The sequence below is a fragment of the Varanus komodoensis genome, unplaced genomic scaffold (assembly GCF_004798865.1).
Source record: "Varanus komodoensis strain SLA01 unplaced genomic scaffold, ASM479886v1 scaffold1, whole genome shotgun sequence".
NCBI lineage: Eukaryota > Metazoa > Chordata > Lepidosauria > Squamata > Varanidae > Varanus > Varanus komodoensis.
The window spans coordinates 76,000,163-76,018,735 of record NW_025335268.1 but is presented as its reverse complement, the minus strand read 5'-3'; the positions used below and the strand labels follow the sequence as shown (position 1 = coordinate 76,018,735).

General features: G+C 62.3%; 1 protein-coding gene across 1 annotated transcript in view; it reads left to right on the top strand.

Annotated features, from left to right (window-relative positions):
- Window positions 1-18,573, top strand: part of SND1 (staphylococcal nuclease and tudor domain containing 1) — a 143,750-nt gene that overhangs the window by 26,858 nt on the left and 98,319 nt on the right. The gene's annotated exons all lie outside the window — the stretch shown is intronic.

Below are 18,573 nucleotides of genomic sequence, written 5' to 3'. Positions count from 1 at the left end.
GGGAGGTGGTTCTGTGTGTCCTGGGCTGCCCTGGGAATCTGAAACCCTTCAGGACAGGGGAGGGAAGATGCCTGAAGTGGCACCTCCCTTCCAAAAGCGCCCACCGATGGGGAGGCATTCCCGAGTTGAGCGATGGGGCCATGTATCCCACTCAGTCTGTTTCTGTGGAGCATATGGATTTTTTTATTTTATTGATCTCCTCCTGTCTTCTTTCTTCCTATAATTAGCTCTTTGAATATTTTATAGCAAAGCAGGTTATACCTTCTGATAATTAAAAAGTCGAAACATGTCAAGCGTGTCTCAGTGCCCCAAGGGCCACTTGGTCACGTGATCTCAAGAGGGCTTCCAAAGAGGGCCTCATGCGCTGGGTCTCCGTGTCCCAAACTGAGAGGTCGTCCCAGTTGAGATGCTCACATCAGTCTGCTTATGTGCGCGCGCTCGCATTTAAAGCGGGGAGGTGATTGCATCCCTGTTCTTGGGTTACATTCGAAAGGTTTGGAGCCTGAGCGGCTCGTAGCAGAATTTGCTCATGCAGTTCTTGTGGTGTATAACACAACACGCAGCAGAGTCTCTCACGAGCTGACTTGTAGCCGCAACAGCTCAGTGGGGGGGGGGGGCAGGACCGGCAAGGCACCAGCAGGAACTGCTCCGCCCGCGAGCCGCATCGATCGGCAGAGTGGCACAGAGGAGTGATAGATGCCGCTCCGGCAGGGCTGGCCCTGGCCGCGTCTGGCCTGGGACTTGCCCAAGCTGCGTTCCAGCTGCCTCCCGCTTGGCAGGAAGGCAGGCTGCTCCTCTCTCTCCCCGGTGCCTGGCGGCCGGGGGCATGAGGCCAGGCCACAGTGGCCTGCCCATCCGTGGCTGCCTGGCCCACCTCCTGGGTGCAGCGCCGTTTTGCAGGCCTCGCGCCCCTGACAGCCGCTCTGCCTGGCCCCCTGCAGCTCGCCGGGTGTGCCACGTCCCCGGACCAGCAGGAGCAGCCCTGCCTGGAGCAGCGGCGGGCAGAGGGGGCCCTCCGTGAGCTGCAAGCCGAGCCGGAGCCGGCCCTCCCCAGGCGTGCTCAGCTGGCTCGTCTCTGCCGCCGTCCCACGCGCAGTTCTCCCCTCACCCTTGTTCCCCATTGAGCGTCCGCTTGCCCCGAGGCTGGAGCAGCAGCAGCCGGCGCGGTGGGGGGGCTGCCTGAGCAGGGGAGGTGCTCCGCAGCTGGCCGGGCCTGCGGCGGCTCTCGCGCCCCCTCGTGCTCTGCCCCCCGCGCCCCGGCCCCTCCGCCGGAGCGTCTGGGCTGTTCGGGAGCAGGTTGCATGAAGCGGCGTCAGGGAACTCGGCGCAATGAAAGATTAACGAGGAGTGAGCCGGCGCCTCGCCTCAGCTAAGTGGTGCTGCAGGGATCACCGGGCACCGGCATGCGCGGTGTAAGGGAGCTGATTGCCGCGGCCGTGGGTCGGGCGCGCCGTGTGGTGCGGCTTGCCAGCAGAGACCGCCCTGTGAAAAGCTAAGTGCTCCTAATGCGCAGCTCAGCCCGCTCCACGCGCCGGGAGTTCGGGGGCGCAGAAGCCAGGCGGGGTGAGAAAGCTCCCAAGCCGCACCGGCCATCAATATTTCATGTGCGGAGGAGCAGCTTTCCAGGAAGCCGGCCCGGGCCGCGGGTTCTGCAGGCCAGCTGGAGCCTTGAGGCGGGAGCATGCTCTCTCTCGTGGAAAAGGCGTCCGCCTGCTCCGCGCCCGGCCTCCCCACAGACCTTCCCTTGCCACCCTGTGGGGCGGAGAGGAGCCCTCCCGACTCCTGGGCGGTGTGGCAGCTCGCGGATGTGGCTCGAGGCAGCACTGGACGCGGATGCACGTGCCCAGCCGGGGCTCGCCTGGGCGCGGCGGCGTGAGGTGGGGCAGCCTCGCTGCGAGCCCGGAGGAGCCGGAGCCGGCTGAGTGGGGGCGGTGCTGGCGGCAGGCGGGCGCTCTGGGGCGTGCACCCTGTCCCTCTGCTGATTTCCGGCTGAGTGCCGGACTTGCTAGGGTGGACGGTTCATCCTTAGGGGCTGCCATTCTGTGGGTTCGGTGTTCGCTGTTGCCCCCGCACAGGAGACCCTTCTGCTCCTGAGAGAATTGTGCCAAAGCTTCCAGAGGAGCCGCTGCCTTGTGGGAGCCACTGCACCCGGCGGGAGGAAGTCCGAGGCCTGTGAAGTCCCCTCGGCCTCGGGCTGGCCTGCTGGGTCCGGGGCACTGGCATCGGGGGGGGGGGTGCAATAGCAGGACAGAGCTCTTTGGCGGGGGGTGGCGCTGCAGGGTGGCGCGGACAGGCTCCCTGGCGGCACGGCTGGCAACGCTCCTGCCTGGGCCGGCGTGCCACCATTCCCTGCGCTCTGTCCCGGGCCAAGCAGGGCAGGCTCGGGGTGGGGCAGGTTCCTGCCCCCCTGCGCGCACGTGCGTGGGCTGCCCACTGCCAGTGTCTGCCAGGCAGGTAGTTTGGGCATGACAGGGCCCTACAGATGAGCCCTCAGCCCTGGGGCCTGTGCCTGAATCCAGCCGTGGCCAGCGTCACGTGGAAAGGCCCACTCGCCCTGGCACAGACATCGCCGGCGTGTTTTGGCGTCAGGCCTGAAGTAGCCCGAGGGGAGTGGCTGCCTCTTCGGAGGCCTCTCTCGGCCACCCCCTGGGGCCCGTTGCGCCTTTCCTGTGCCCGGCCGAGGAAGAGCTGAGGCTGCGCTTGGGCCCGACTCTTGCCTTGTGGGCGCCACGTCCATCCGAGCATCCGAGTGGGAGCCTTCGCGTTTTGCTTCTGGCCAGGACTTCTGGCTCCAGCCCCACTCGGGCCTCTGAGCAGGCAAAGGTGCACCTTCGCTCGAAGCCAGCTGAGGGCCTCGTGCCGCCAGCACGTTTGCAGCAGGATCCGCGACCAGGAGAAAAGGCAACCCAAGCGCTGACCTATTTAAGGTGGACGGGGGTGTGAGCGGCAGTCTGAGTAGCTGCTGGAGTGAAGCCAAAGCCCGTGCGGGGTGCCAGTGACTGTGGGGCAGCCCCACATCTGCTGGCCGGCACCCCTGGAGGAGGCTTGCGCGAGCCTTTCTGCATGCTCACTTGCCTGGCCGGCTGTGGAAGGGCGGGCGCCGAAGCAGGGAGGACGCCGGGCCGTTGCCTCCGCCCCCGACGGCCCCGCGGCGCTTGAGCAGACCTGAAGCCCCTCTGCTAATCTGAGCGCTTGGAAGGGCCAGCGCGAGCGGCTTCCAGCACGGCAGGAGCGGACCAGCCATCTGCTCCTGGAAGTGGAGCAAGGGCGTTTTTCTCCGCAAACGGATGCTTAGTGAGCTTTGGGTGGGCTGCTCTCCGCGGAGCAAAGCACCGTGGCAGTGCGTGGAGGAGGGGCGGCCGAGGGAGTGAGGAGTCCGCGGTGGGGCCGCCGTGGCGGAGCAGCCCGGCACCAGCCGCCCCCGCGCTGTTCCGCTCTGTCGTGCACTTGCAGTGCAGGCTGGCCTTTCTGTGCGCTGCGGCTCGCCGGCTGCCTTCCCCATCCGTGTGTGCCGTGTTTTTCTGGGGCTGCCTCCGGAGGAGCTGCTGGAGGGGCTGTGGCGAGGGCGACGGCTGGGTTTGGGGGCAGAAGAGCCCCCCGAAGGCCTGTTCGCAGCACGACTTGTCTTCCCCACACTGTTGGGGTGACACCGCGCTCCCTGGTGGAGACCTGGTGCAGCCACCAGTGGGGGCGCCTGTGAAGGCGGCAGCTTGTGACCTGTGTGCCCAGCGTTCTGGGGCGGCCGTGTGTGCCTGCTCCACACTCATTGCCGGGTTAGTTTCCGAGTTGGTTGCTTCGGCTGAATTTGACCGGAGAGGGAGACAAACAGTTGAGAGAAGCCCTCCCACCCCTGACTTCAGTAACTGTGGGCCACGTAGTCTGGGAGAAGGGCTGTCCGGGGGATGGAGCCTTGATCGCCCCACGTCTGCTGGCCTAGGCTTTGGCCTTGCCCGGGGGCAGGAGCACGGCCTTGACTGGCCCCCTGCTGCAGGAGAAGGGCAAGTCCTGTGCCTCCCGGCGGCCGTCAGGAGCACCGGCCCTGCCTGTCGCCCGGCTCCATTCCTGCCTGTGGTAGCCCAGTGAGTCGGGAGCCTCCCTGGGAGGCGCTTTCTGCATCCTCCTGGTGGGGAGTGCCCAGGGCCAGGCAGTGCGGCGGGTTCAGCCTGCTGGTGACTCAGGGCTCTCTCTGTTCTGCCACTCTGCCGGATCCAGATGAGTGGGGTCAGCCCTGCAGTCCGGAGAAGATGGTGTGTGTGTGTGTGTGTGTGTGAGAGAGAGAGAGAGAGAGAGAGAGAGAGAGAGAGAGAGAAGGGGGGGGAGTCAGTTCAGACAAGACAAATGGTGAGCGTGCAGATAGCCACAGACTAGCCCAGCTGGGGAACGGTTTCCTCGCAGGAGTACTTCCGGACCCACGTGCCTTCCGGGACTGCCCTCGGGCCGCTGTGGCCTGCCTTGCGGGTGGCTCGGTTACACTGCTGCCTTTGAAAGTCTTCTTGGAGTGGGCCTTCCCGGGGAAGGCCACTGGCTCCCTTCTCTTGCGTCCTGCTGCAGGCAGCCAGAGATGCATGTTGGCAAAGCACTGGGGACCTTTCCAATGTGTCCTGCGGCTGATCTGCACCGGGGTTGCCTCAGTTCTCTGTTTTGCTAGAAACAAAACTGAGCCAGTTTTTAGGATTGTATTTAATGTTACATGGTAAACTGCTTTAGGAACAAACCCGAAGGGCGGTCCGTAGGTAGTTGTTTGAGGGACTCGCCATCTCTCGGCCTCGTGCTTGCTCCCACGGCTGGATGCAGCAGAAGAGCTCCCGATGCTGCATTGCGTCCTGCGCTCCAGCGAGCCCTCCTGCCTCGGTATTGCCCCCCCCCCCAGCGGCATCCCTGGGGCCATCATGGCTTTCTTCCCTGGGGTTAAGGATTTCACGCTCTGGGTGGTGAAGCTTCCCACTGAGTGCGTCTGCCTCATTTCTGAAGGTGCGGCCATGGTTGTGCTGCCTCGTGCTGGGGAGGGCCGTAGCGAGTGGCCCTGGTGGGCAGGGGCCCGATGCGGAGCATAGGATTGCTGGTCCTGGGGCCTGTGGCCTCCCCAGCTTCCTTCTTGGCAGCAAGGAAGAGGCCGCAAGACCTGACCTGCTGAGCCGCCTGGTCTGTGCGCCCGCCTGCTTCGGGCAGCCTCCTGCGTGGTGCGGGCCCGGATGCCGAGGCCACCTGGGAGCTGAGCAGGCGCTGCGCTTGTGCGTCCTTTCCGCGCAGCCGGGGCCAGCAGCTTCCGCTTCCTTCATTGCCCCAAGCCGCCTGTGCCAGGTATGTGCAAGCGGCTGGGCTGCGGGGTGGCTAACAGGGCCTCCTTCGCAGCGGGCCAGCAAGTGCGCTTCTGTGGGACACTTCCAGGGCTGCTGTGGAGCATCTCGGTGTGCAGAAGTTTCTTCGCAGTCAAGCGAGGGCAGGCTGGCCAGGGCCGTTTTGGGCTCGGCCAAACTTCAGTTCTTTTCTCAGGGCACACCTTTCTTGGGGACCGGCCGGGATGCCAGAGGGCGGTTTAACATGGCCGGCTCCTGTTGTCGCCAGTGCGCGAGTCCGGTCCGTGCCTCTGGTGGGGAGTATGCATAAGCCGAAGCCGAAAGGACGCTGTGCTGCGGCGTCGGGTCAGGCCGTCTCGGCTTGTGGCGACTTGCGAGTGAGGGCCCTGTCCGTGGCAGCCCTGCTCCGCCCCGTGAATCCAGGGTGGCAGCTGCTTTGTGGAGCCACGCGGACTCTCGCCGCTCTCCGTCCTCTTCTCTTTTCAACCTTCCTTCACGCGAGCGACTGGCAGTGAGCCCGGCCGCCTTAGGAAGTGCCCCGGCCGGGGCAGCCTCAGCTGTGCCGCGCTTGCTTCCGGGAGAGCTCCGGCTTGGCTGGCTCCGGGACCCGCCTGTCTGCCGTCTCGCCAGTCCAGCTTGTTCACAAAGCTCCCCCCTGGCCCCCGCGGAGAGCACGTTGCTGTCTTCCTGCCTGCCTGCCTGCCTCGCTGCCCACCCATAATGGCTGGCGTAGCGCGGATGGTTGTGACCTGGGTCTCGTGTGAAGGAATGGGTGCACACCCTCCCTTTACAAAGGGCATCCTGATCGGCACTCTGGGTGTAGGCTTTGAGCTGGTGGATCAGGACTACCCGCGCTGTCTTCTCAGGATGCTGTGTTGCCTCAGTCCTGCCCCGTGAAGAGCTCCCAGCGCGTGCGGGTGGGCCGCCGTGTGCCGTGGGCCCCTGCACAGCCCCGAGCCCCTGTGGCGCCTCTTCGTCCAGGGGAGGACTAGTCTGGGGCAGGCGTGGGCCCTACGGGCAAAGCAGCCTTCCTGATGCCTTTGCAGTTGAAGGTTGGCCTTATAAACCCAGAGGAAGGGTGGGCACTGAACTCTGGGGATCTCCCACAGACCGGTTGCCGGTGCCACAGCCTGAACAGATCTCTCTGCAAAGCGAACATGCTGCCTTCCTCTCTGGTCCATTCTTAAATTTGTTGACAGTTAGCTCGTAATTTGATGGACTGTGACCATTGATATGGAATGGACTGTATTATTCTGTCAGCCTTCTTGGAAAGATTGTAGTCTTGGAAGGTATTCATGTACATGCATTAAATGAACGAGATAGCATTAAATGAAGTGATGCATCGAAATGCATTGTTCCAAAAGCTTGTTAGCACCAAAAAACACAATTTCATAGCCTTATCCCAGCTTTAGAGAGCAAAATGGCTCCAGAGCATGAAAATATGCATTGCTGCGGCTGCTGCGTGCTGCGTGCTGCGTGCCATCAAGTTGCCTCTGACTTGTGGTGACCCTTTGAAGCCCTCCAGAATGTCCTTCCCCAACATCCCTGTTCAGCTGCTCTAAATCTAAGGGTGTGCTTCCTTCATCGAGCCAACCTGTCGCTCGTCTGGGCATCCTTTTTCTAGGCGCACGAGAAAAGCCCTGCGGGATCCAAGCAAAGGTCCATCCAGCCCATCACTGCACCCCAGGGTAGCGAGCCAGCTGCCCCCAGGATCCCTCCAGCAGGAAGGCTGTGGGGCCTCTGCCAGCCCGAGCTCTCAGGACGGCCGCTTGCAGGCGCGCTGCCTCTGGCGAAGGAAGCACGGCACGGGCACTGCTGGCCTCCTCCCTCATGAATCTGCCCAGTCCCCCTTGGAAGCCGCCCGGGTGGGTGGTCAGCACCCCTTCCTGGCTAGCAAATCCCGCCGTTTCGGCGCAGCTGTGTGCGCAGAAGCGCTTGCCTCCCCTAAAGCCCCCCAGTCAGGGTGCCCCTGCTTTGAGTGCTCTGGGAGGGGGAGAAGGCAGGCTCCCTCTGCACGCTTCCATCCAGACTGTGCGTTATTTTAAGCCCCTGTCATGTCTCGCCTCGCCTTTCTGTGAAGCCCAACAGTCCCGGTTGTCAGAGCTGCTCCTCGGAGGGGAGCGGCTGCGTCTCGGGGCCCCCCGCACTTTCCCAGCAGAACCAGGCCCCTTTTCCGGTAAGGCCCCCTTTCAGAACGGCGCTCGGTATTCCAGGAGCAAGACCGCAGCAGCTCTACTTCATGTTTCCCTCCTAACCGCGCTTGGAACGGCGCTTGCCTTGTGCTGCGCAGCAAAACCGGCCACGCGGAGAACGGGAGCGGCAGGCAAGCAGCTTGCCCTTTCCCCCGGCAGCTCCGCGCCCGGCAGGCGCTGCAACCGAGCCCCCCGAGCAGCTCGTTCCGCCCCCCTCGTGCATCCTTCAGGCCCTTGGCTCAGCGGCTCTTGCTCAGTGGGCGGTCACCTTCCTGCGTTGGCTTTGCCTAGCCAAGGTGGCTTTGCTGTCATCAAAAGCTGGCAAATTACCTGCTGGAAGTCACTCACCCTTTCCGGAAACGCTGCTGGCCTTCCTCAGAGGCTCGCCTGGCTTCTGCTCTTGCTTCGGAAGTTTGGCGGAGGGCGAGAACATTGCAGCTCCCCCCCCCGGCCCCCTTTTAATAGCTCTCCACTCGTGGGAGCAGCTCCCTTGCTTCCCGTTTCGCGAGAGGGCGCCCAGGCCGGGGGAGCCGCTGTCGCGTGCCCGGCCAGCCTGCCAGCACCTCTGAGAGGCCGGCTCTCCTCCTCCGCCTGTCGCTGTGTCAGCGCCTGTCGTGGCCGGCGAGAGGTGAGAGGCCTCGCGTTGTGTGGGCATCGCGGAAGGCGGCTTTTGCCCTTCTGAGGCTTGGCAGCGAAGCGGGGAGAACAAGGAGTCAGTCTTCCGCTTCGTGCTGTGGCGCACCCACGGTGGAGAGCGGCTCTTGCGCGGAGAAAGGTGGCGGGGCTCACGGGAGGGGGCTGGAGAGCTGCACTCACGCCCGCGGGGTTCACGTGGCCCACAGAGGAAGCAGCCAGGCAGGCTGTGTCCTGCACCAGCACGGTCCGCTCTTTGGGCAGGCTCCTCGGCACGAAGACCCCGCGAGTGCAGCCTCTCGTGGGAACGACGCAGAGTGAGGCGGGAGCTTGTGGGAGCTCAGCCATGGCTCTTGTTGGCACGCATGTTCTTTGGAAGCCCAGCTTCATTTGGGCCTCCTGCTCTCCATCAGCTCCTGGCTAGCAAGGAAGATTTTGCCCCTTGAGCGTGTGTCGCTTACGTGGCGGGACGGGGGGCAGCTGTGCTCTGAGCTGCCCCTCTCCCTCCAGTGTTGCCTCTCCCTGTGCCTGGTGTCTCGGGTGGGGGGCCTTACGCGCCTCCCCCCAGCACCTCTGGCCTTCCAGTGCTGACGGTGCGAGGTAGGGCAGCTGCGATGGGGGCTGCCCAGGCCGGAGTGGCTCTGCCCGCAGAGCCCCTGGCCTGCCGGGCTCGCCCTGCACTGTGCTGTGGAAGGGAGCCTCCTCCGGTGATCACACCCGCCCTGCCCCCAGGGACCCGCCTCGCCGTGCCCATGCCTCCTGGGGGCTGCCTCCCAAGGGCTGCCTGCCCAAGGCCCACGGCCAGCCCAGGCGGCGGCTGCCTTGGGTACGCCACGCTCCTCGGCCCCCTGCCGCCGCTCCGTCCCACCTGGCGAGCGTGTCCGCCATGCTTCCCTGCGCGGGCTGAGGAGGCTGTTGGAGAGCGGCTAGCCGTGCGAGTCGCCCGCGGCTGTCAGTGGGGCCGGTTCGTGCACCGCAGCGCCGTGGCTGCGCCATGGGTGCGCTTCCAGCGGCGACCGGCACGCCGCTCGGCAGATGGCTCCAGGCCTGCAAGCGTGGAGGAGGGGGATGCTCTGGCAGCTGCCCCGGCCTCATTGGTGTGCAGGGGAGAGGGGGCAGTTCCAGGCCTTGCCTTTCCTGCGGTGGGCGGGGGCTCCACTTTCTTCAGGCTGGCAGAAGCGGCCTGATCCGGCAGCTTGTGGGTTTTCCTCCCCACCCCCCCCAGCAGCAGTGAATTCTCTCCGCCCCTGGGCTGCTCCCCTCCGCTTGGAGTGGACGGGGCTGCAGTTGTGGGGTGCTCGCTTGTGATAATGGCCTCTGGGGGCCCAGGAGCAGTTGCTCGTGCTGCGCTGCGGCCAGGCGTGCCGGCCTACCTGCCTGCCGGGCTGGCTAGCTTCCCCTCGTAGAGCCTAGCCAGGTTGCCCATCTGGCCTGAGGCGGCCCCCGCAGTGGACTTGCCAGGGCAGCAGCGTGCAGACCCCCGTGCGGGCCCTGGCAAGCAGCGGGTGGTCCGGCCTCCCGTTTGAGGGAGGCGCTGTTCCGACACACTGCTCTTGGGTGCGTGGCAGTCACGCCGCTCGCAAAACGCAGGCGCCCGGCCCTGGCGACCTGGACATAGCACGTCCGCGGCTCCTCCCTGGGGGCCAGTTAAGAACGCAAGAAAAGCCCTGCTGGAGCAGGCCAGGGGTCTCCCCAGGCCAGCACTCCACACCCCCAGGGGCAAAACGGCCGCCCGCAGGATCCCTCCAGCAGGAGGGGTGCAAGGCAGAAAGCACAGAAACAAGCGAGTCAGAAGGGGCCTCCTGGGCCATCTAGCCTGACCTCCAGCTCCAGCCGGCTACACTCATGTAAACCCCAACATGTGGCTGTCTAACCTTTCCTTGAACGCCCTCACCAATGGGGCCTCCACCACCTCTCTTGGAAGCCCATTCCATATCTTTGGGGTCCTAACCCTCAGGAAGTACTTCCTGGCATCCAACCTGAAGCCTGGTTCCTCGAGCTTTGCCCCATTGGAACGCGTCCCGCCCTCCCCTGCAGAGAGACCAGCTCACGGCCCTCCTCCGCATGGCATCCCCTCACATACATGAAAGTTGCTCAAAGATTCCCCCCCCCCCGCCCTGGCCCCGGAGTCTCCTCTTCTCCAGGCTGAAAAAACAAGTGCCCTCCGTCTCTCCTCATCTGCCCTCCCTCCCAACCTGGCCACCATCCTGGCGACGCTGCGCTGGACTGAGCCTGACCCTGCTGTCCCTCTCCTGTAATGCGGAGCCCAGAACTGGACGCAGCCCTCCAGTTGTGGGCACACCAGAGTTGCGTACAGCGGCACCAGCGCCTCCCTAGATGTGGAAGCCATGCTTCCGGCCACACATCCAAGGGTGGCATTTCCCTTCGTAACGCTCGCTGTCGGTCTGCAGCGGATCCCTGCGTAGACATGCGCAGAGTTGAGGCAGCAGGGAAGGGAAGGGAAGGCATCAGCCACCTGGCTGGGAGGGTGCTGGGGGGCGCTTCTCTTTGTCCAGGGAACTCCGCCAGGTGCTCGACGCAAGGTGGGGGGGAAGCACCAGGCCTGCCTCTGCTGGTCTCCTCTTGTAAGGACCCTGGATTGTCTTTTGGGGTGGGGTGGGGTGGGGTGGGGGGCCTGTGCCAGCTGCCACCCTGTCTCGCTCCTTGAGTGGAGTCCCAGTGCTCCGATTAATCTGATCAGCCCCTGCCGAGAAACATGGGGGTGGCGAGCGAGCAGCGGGAATGCCCCCATCGAGGATTCCCCTCCTCTCCCGGCTGCTCGAGGGAGGTCTGCCAAGAGGGCCGCGGAAGCTCCTGTCGCCCGGGGAAGAGCACGCGTGGCCCCCCGCTGGACACTTGCCCTGGCACGCGATCCCCCCCCCGTGGGCGCAGCCCAGAGTGCGTCCTGCCGGGCACAGGGCAGCCCGGAGCGTCAGGACCGGGGCCCCTGTTGCTGCCTCTCTGGCCCGAGTTCGGCTGGGGCAGACCCGGCCTGCGCGCGAGAGGAGCCAAGGGGAGCGTCTCGGATGCGGAGGGGCGGCCGGGGAGGCCGGAGCAGCCTGGCTTTGGGAGCGGCTGGGAGCCCCGCTTGCCAGAAGCGCTGCCGCCACACGCAGGCTGGGATTTCTGCCCTTACTTCGTGTTTATCCACTGCTCTCGTCTGCCACTCTGCATCCCAGCGGTTCTCTGCGTGGCTCAGACCAGAACAGCAGCATAGCCTTAAAAACCGTAACAGGGTGAGAACTGTAATATTCAATGGAGCATGAAATGCGGTTCATATAAAATATGGCACAGGAGAACCAATGCAACAGATAATAAAAGTAAGCAGTGAAAATAAGATAACAGAACTAAAATTTTTCCTAAAAGCAAGTACTAAATGCAAGCAGCTGGAGGTGCGGTTGCCAGTCGCACCTGCTTAGGCACAGATTTACACAAGGGGGGGGGACGGAAAGGCCCCTTTCCTTGCTCCTCCCCAGCCACCATTTCTTCATTTGTGGAGGGCCTTCGCTGAAGGCCTTGATGGTCTGGCGGGGATGCGTGGCGACAGGCGTGCCTTCGGAGGAGCCGGCCCCAAGCCTGCTGGCGCGAGCACTTTCCGCTGGGCCTTGGCGGCCGCAGCAGCTGGTGGAAGGCGGCTGCCGCGCGAGCGCCAGGACTGGCCGCGTAAACCGCCACATGGCTGTTTCGGATTGATGGGGGCCCCATCCGCAGATGGCAGCCCGTGCAGAGTGTGTGATGGTAACCCAGGCAAGGCGTTCCCAGCATGTGGATGAACTGTGGCGAGGCTTCGCTCATCCGAGCAGGAGCGTGGCTGGCCTGGGAGGCCCCTTCGGACCCGCTCTGTTTCCTTGTTTCTGCGTACCTGAAAAACCAGCCTAAGCGGAGGGAAGGTGCTGCTGGCCACCGAGGTTGCCTGCAGGGCAAGGGGAACTTGGGCTGGAGGAGCCCCGCCAGCTAGGAGCCTCCTCCGTTAAGGGGAGCACGACCCTGTCCGGAATAGACTGAAAACTCCCCAGCTGGACAGGCGGACTGCCCACCAGCAGAGCCTCCATCTTGCCCGGATTGCGCGTCGGCTTATAAGCCGTTATCCAGTCAGCCATGGGGCCCAGGCACCAGTGAAGAGAGGCCCTGCCTCACCTGGACTGGAAGACAGCGAGGGGCAGAGCTGCGTGTCCCCTGCACATGGATGGCACATGGATGGCACTCCAGCCCAAGCCTCCCCAGCAGTTTCGTGGAGATGCTGAAAACGGGGCGTTGGGGGCCAAGCAGAGCCCCCGGGGAGCTCTGTGGCTGCGGCTCACTCGGATGCTCTCCGTTTGCAGTGAGCTGCTGCAAGCCGGAAACACTCAGGCGCCCCGGCGAGGAACGAAGCCCTCCACCTCCACTGCACTCTGTCCTCACAACGACCCTCTGAGGCTGGCCGGGCTGCGAGGCGCTGAGCGCCATGCCTGGGCGGGACGGGGCCCGGGTTGCCCTCGCCTGGCCCCACCACAGGGCCGCCCCCGTCTCCCGCGTGCCCCGAGTGAGGCGAGGCCGGAGCCCTGCGAGGGGCCTCGGGCGGACGCACACGAGCAGAGCGGGTCTGCGGGGGGCAGGGGGGGGCTGCCCCAGGCCGGCTGCTGGAGGGGCGCGAGTTCTGCCCCGTGGCGCCCGGCCGCCTTTGCGACGGCTCTCCGGAGCCTTGCCCATCTCCTTGGTGCAGCGAGCCGCGTCTGCCCGGCCGTGCTCCCCAGGGCACCCGCTTGGCCTCCCAGTGTCTCGGACCAGCTGAGGCTCCCTGCTCCACGGCCGCGTGGCTGGTCTTGGGGCGCCCGCGGGATAACGAGTCGTCACGCCTCTGCTGATCACCTAACACGTCGGCACAACGTGTAACGCAAGCTGACAAGACAAACAACTTCATTAATTTGTGGCGGCGGCGGCAGCTGGGCAAGCCTGGAGGAGCCGGGCGCCCGTGGGATGCCGCGGGTTCCCCGGGGGGAGTGCATGGTGGGGCTGAGGCCATGGGGCCCCCCATCCCAACTTTCCGCATCTCCCAGGGTGCCTCTCCCTGTGAGGAGCAGGCAGGGCCAGCCGGGGGGAGGAGGGGAGGAGGCAGGGCCCCCCTGCTCCATGCAGGGCGGCAAGTTGCGCCATCTGGTCTAGGTGGCTGGCTGAGCGCCCTTTAAGCCTCCCCAGAGAGGGAGAGCCCACTGCTTCCCCTGGTAATCGGTCCCATTGTCATGCGGTTCTGGCAGTGAGCCTGCTTTCTTTTAACTTCAGTGCGTGATTCCTGAGAGGCACCTGTGGGTGGCGCAGGGGGTGCTCCCGCCTGCCCCATCAAGCCAGCCCCTCTTTGGCTTCGACGCCGGCCTGGGGGGGTTGAAGCTGCCCGTTCCCGGCCTGGCCCTGGGGCAGCAGCTGCCTGCCTGGCCTTCCTCCACCCCCCCTCCCAGCCCCCACATGCTTGGCATGCCCCTGCTCTGCTTGCCTTCGCAGGGGGCCACCTCCAGCTCCAGGTGGCTCTGGGGGACGCCTTGTGGCAAGCCCCCTGTGCCCCAGGGGGCGGGGGCAGGGGAAGGCATTGGCCTCAGTGCAGCCGGCAGGCCTCTCGGCGCCTGCTTGCTGCGTGATGGGAGGCAGGCGGGGAGCTGGCTGCGTCAGCGTGGCCGGACAAGATGCCGATCTTGCTAAAACAGCCGGTCTGCAATTACCAGCCTCCAGCGGGGAGCCCGTTTCCGTAATGGGAGCGCTCTCTCGGTTCCGCTGAAGCAGCTGCTTTCTCCTTTTTATCTGGACTCCCCTAATAAGTGTCTAATGATGGTTGGGCTTGAGGAGAACTGTTCGCTTACCGGACACTCGGGTGTCACGGGCACTGCCCTGGCTGTGTGTGTGCTCACACTTCTGGAACGGAACAAGCACGGAAAGCACCCTTGCCGTGGCGGGAGAAATCCTTTGACACGAATAGTGAAGCGTACGCAAAAGTATGGAGCAAATGCGATCCCTGACATTTGATGTAAAAAGCAAGCCCAACCCAGCACCGGGCTTGCATTTACGGTCCCAGTCGAGCACCTTTAGGATGCTGCTGCCCGGCTTAGGAAAGACCCTGACCATGTGAGCAGGCTCAGGGGGGCAGCGGGGGCCTCCTGCCTCCCGTCCCTCGCCAGGTGGGTAAAGAGAACAAGGTTTCTGGGAACCTTGAAGCCATGACAAAAGGAATACCAGGGTGGAGAATGGAAACCTTGCTTTGCAGATCTCTCAGTCTTTCACTTTCCACTTTAAGTGTGTTAGTGCATTTTAAATTGCTGCATTGCTAATAGGTTTTATTTTTTAAAAAAATATATAGTGCAGTTTGTGCAGTCCAATTGTCACTTTGTGCCTGTGTTTCTATGAGCTACACGGCCACTGATGTTGTCCTGCCAGATGGGCCTCATAGTTCCCTAGAGACGGTCATGGCTTTTCCCTGGAGATAATCATAGAGGTTTGTGGCAGTCCGTGTGTTCGTGAGTATGAGTTCTTTATAATCCGAATGTTCATAATCTGGGGACCGCCTGCAGTTTATCCCAATAAGCAAGTTAGCTGCTGTTTGTTCTGAACGGTGGTCTCCCCTGTCCTTTTGCTGCAGGAACCAAGCTGTGGTGCTTGTTCGAGGGATTCGGGGTTCACGTTGGTGGGAGCCGTTAAAGGTTTTACAGTTGAGCTAGTGTTGCCCAGTGGCGAGGTCTGATGAAGAATTTGTGCACAAACCATGGCTGCAGCATCTGCAGACCCGGGCCTCACCCTTGCATCGATTTTAGGAGACAGGTGGGGTGGCCCACGGCTGCTGAGCTGCATCTGGCGGCCCTGATGATAGAGCTCCTGCATGTGGGTTAGATCTGCGTCCACCGAGTGCAGCAGCAGCAAAGGAGAGCAGGGCCAGGCGCACAGGACTGCCTTCCCACAAAGCCCAGACGGCCAGAAATGCCCTTTCCCTCCCTTGCGGTGGAAGGGGACCGAGCATCCCAGAATGCCTGTCAGTAAAAGATGCTTGTGGTGGTGGTGGTGGTGGTGGTGTTGTGTGCTGTCGAGTCAACTCAGGTTATGGTGATCAAAAATTTTAATAATGAATGGAAGAAATAACTCTGCTGGGAATCTTACAGAGAGGATTAAAAAACAACCAAGATTTTTTTCCACCTCTAGTCTTATATAAATGTCATCTTATCACACAGAAATTGTGCAAGTAAAAGTTAGTGGCAATATGTGGATGCCTTGGTCCTAAACATGTTCTTCATCATTCAAAAGAAAATAGTTTAGCATCCAACTTTTCCATTTCCTGAATTATTCGAGAAAAAAGTACTTGGAAAAAGCCCAAAAAACTAGGGATCCTCTCCGCATTTTTCTCGTGGTTTGTGGGCCTTCGCATCTCTTCTCAGGCAGGTCCTTCTGGGGCTGGCAACCGGCATTCAGAAGCGGGCTGCTTCCATTTTTCTGTCTTCCTCTTGCAAATTCCAGCCCCTTGTACTCAAAAGGTTTTCTTTTCTTTTCTTTTCTTTTCTTTTCTTTTCTTTTCTTTTCTTTTCTTTTCTTTTCTTTTCTTTTTGGTGGGGGCACAAGCAGCCGCTGGGAGGGTGAACGGGCATGCTCTCTTGCTCAGGCCGTCAACAGCCCCTGGGGCCAGGGTTGCCCGGGCCCCGGCACCCTCGGGCTGTTCTGCCTGCCCTGCCGATCGTGGTTGGGCCGTGCTCGCCCCCCAGGCCTCCGCTGCCCGTCGGCAAGGGTGCCCACAGTGTGGCGCAGGCCTGCCCGTCACGGAGCAGCCCTGGGGTGCGTGTCGGAGGAGGCCCGCCGCGGAGGCGCTGCTCCCCCAGCCTGCCTCTCGTGCTTGCCCCGTTCCTTCGGCTCTGCACGTGGACGCCCGTTCGGGGCTCGGATGTGCCCCCTCATCCTGTGCACTCATCCTGCCCCCGCAGTCTGCAGGTTCTTGCCAGGCGTGGAGAATGGAGTCTCGCGGTGGCGTCTGGCGCCTTCCGGTGTTTTCGAAACGCAGCTTGGCCCTCCGCCCTCGCCTTGGCCTGTTTTGAGCCACATCACACCGATGCCTCGTGCTCAGCTCGCCACAGACTCCCAGCCCATGGAGCCTTGCATGCGCATTGCTGTCAGGCCATGTGCCCCTCCGCCGCCATCCCATGGTCCTGTGTTTTCTCATTCTTTCCCAGATGAAGAACCTCACATTTGTTTGTGATGAATGTAATGCTGTCAAGTTTGACCAGTTTTCATAGAATCAATGGAATCATAGAATAGTAGCGTTGGAAGGGCCATGAAGGCCATCGAGTCCACCCCCTGCTGTTGCAGGACATCAGTTTGCAGCAACCCACTTAGATGGTCACACAGTTTCTTTCTGAATGTCTCTAGTGGGGGAGAGCCGACCACCTCTCGAGGCAGCTGGTTCCACTATTGTATTGCTCTGACAGCAAGCAAGCTTCTCCTGATGTCCAGCCTGAACCTGGGTTTTCTCAGCTTGACTTGATCATTCTGTCAAGTCACGAACAGATCCGCAAGATCTGTTATCCGCAAGAACAGTTCTTGACCTTCCTCTTTAGAGACATAGGAACAGAGTGAGTCAGAAGGGGCCTCCCGGGCCATCTAGTCTGGCCCCTGGCTCCAGCCAGCTCCGCTCGTGACATGCGATGGCTTTTCAGGTATTTATGCTTTCACTGGTAGCACGTGATCTCCGTCCAGCCAGGGACGTGGCTGAGCTACTAGCGTTGAGGGCACTCCAAGCCACTGGCTTGACCCCTGGGCCTCAAGTGACAGAGATGCTTCAAGGAGCACCCCAAGCTATGCGCTTCTCCTTTGAGAGGTGGCAGCTCCATCTAGACCGGGCGGGACACCCCCCCCCCCCGGACCAAAGACCCCCCCACCAGCAGCATCTCAGTCCCATCCAGATTGAGCTTCCGTTTGCTGGCCCTCCTCCGGTCCACTGGTGTGGCCACGCACCGATTCAGCACAGTCGCAGCCTCACCCGCTGAGGAAGGAAAGGAGACAGGGAGCTAGCTGCGTGTCATCAGCACATGGATGACAATGCACTCCAGAACTCTGGAAGCCCTCACCCAGCGGCTTCACGTGGCTGTCAGGTAACACGGAGGACACGACTGACCCCTGAGGAGCCCTGTGCTGGAGGGCCCTGGGCCAGAGCAGGGTCCCCCAAGCACCGCCTTCTGGAGCTGCCCCTCCGGGTGGGAGCAGACCTGCCGCAGTGCAGGCCCTCCCCCCCGCAGGCCGGCCAGCCGCTCCAGAAGGATGCCATGTTCAATGGTATCGAAAGCCGCCGAGAGGTCCAGGAGAACCAGCAGGGTGGCTCCTCCGCCTCTCCCAGCAGAGGTCATCCTACAGGGCCCCCAGAGCTGTTTCTGTGCCAAAACCAGGCCTGGACCCCAGCTGAAGTGGGTCCAGATAATCAGTCAGCCCTGGAATGCCTGAGGCCGGTTGGCCACCACCCGCTCAAGTGAAGGGAACACTTGCCACCTGTCGAAACTTGCCAAGCTCCTCTGGCCCAGGGATGGGGTCCTCGGGAGCGGTCGCACCACCGCTTGCTTCAGGCGGCCGGGGCCACTCCTCCTCACAGAGGAGCTTCGACCGCCCCCGGTCCAGCCGGCAGTTCCCTCCCCTCTGGCTTTCATTAGCCAAGAGGGGCAAGAATCGGTCTGGCTGCAGCCGCAGGAGCCCGTCGAGCACCTTGCCGGCATCCCGAGCTGCACTCGCTGGAACTCTTCCAGCACACCTGGACCAGAGGGTGCTCTGGGCGCTCACCTGATTCCACTGCTCTCTGATCAAAAAATGATGCCAGATTAGTTTTGAGAAATGAAAAAAAGACGATGCCCAAAAGTTTGGTCCTGAGAAATCTGTGCTGGCTTCTGGTATTTTCTCCAGTGTCTTCACAGTGCTCGCAGGCCGGCTTCATTATCACCTGCGCCAGAACTTTCCCAGGGACTGATGTCAGCCTGACTGGTCTGTTGCTCCCAGGTTCTTCCTTTCTAGAAAATGGGGTCAGGAGCAGCTGCCCGGTGCCCGGCACTTCCCTGCCCTCCATGATTTCTCAGGGATAATAGACACTCTCAGTGCTTCTGAGAGGTCTTCTGCCAGTTCCTCTATTGCGCTAGGATGCAGCTCATCAGGCCCTGGAGATTTGAACTCCTTCAAAGAAATCAGGTGCTCCTTGGCCACCTGTTTATTAATCCCAAGTGCCAATCCTTCCCCTTCGGTTTGTACTTCATTTCTGCCACCTGCTTTGGGAGAAGACTGTGCCGTTGAACACTCTGATCTTTCCTTCATCATCTGTTATCAGTCTGTCTTCCACACTGAGAAGCTGAGCCCCATTTTTTCGCTCTGCCTTTTCCTGTGAACACACCTGGAAAAAGCTGTTTGTTGCCTCAGTCCCTTCTCCGCTTTAGCCCTCCTGCTCTCAGGCCTGCCTTCTGTGCCACCCGCCTGGGCTC